Raw genomic sequence first — 556 nt, 5'->3', positions numbered from 1 at the left:
AAAGAAAGAAAGAAAGAAAGAAAACCAATCCTTCTGGGGTAAACACTGTACAACTTTTATAGCGTTGACAGCCTCTGGCAGAAGAATTCTTTTTTTAAAATATTTATTTACTTATTATGCATATAATATTCTGTCTGTGTGTATGTCTGCAGGCCAGAAGAGGGCACCAGACCTTATTACAGATGGTTGTGAGCCACTGTGTGGTTGCTGGGAATTGAACTCAGAACCTTTGGAAGAGTAGACAGTGCTCTTAACTACTGAGCCATCTCTCCAGCCCAGAAGAATTCTTGAAACTGCTATGGACACGATCACTAAGTATTGTATTGTACTTGTAGCTCCTGACAGAAAGGACGGTTTCTAGGAAGACCATACTCTCCCTCGCTTCTCCGAGCACTCAGCCCACTCGGTTAGCAGCTTCCCACACAAGAGTCTCATTTAACTTCCATAGATCAAAGGCGTGGGCATTTGTTTGTATCTCCATTTTACAGGTTGTGAGGCTGTATTAGGGAGCTTAAGTGGCCAAGGATACCTAGTTATTAAGTGGCAGAACCAGTGT

Source organism: Microtus ochrogaster, chromosome 5 (genome assembly GCF_000317375.1).
Source record: "Microtus ochrogaster isolate Prairie Vole_2 chromosome 5, MicOch1.0, whole genome shotgun sequence".
Classification (NCBI taxonomy): Eukaryota; Metazoa; Chordata; class Mammalia; order Rodentia; family Cricetidae; genus Microtus; species Microtus ochrogaster.
Note: the sequence above shows the minus strand (reverse complement) of the source record.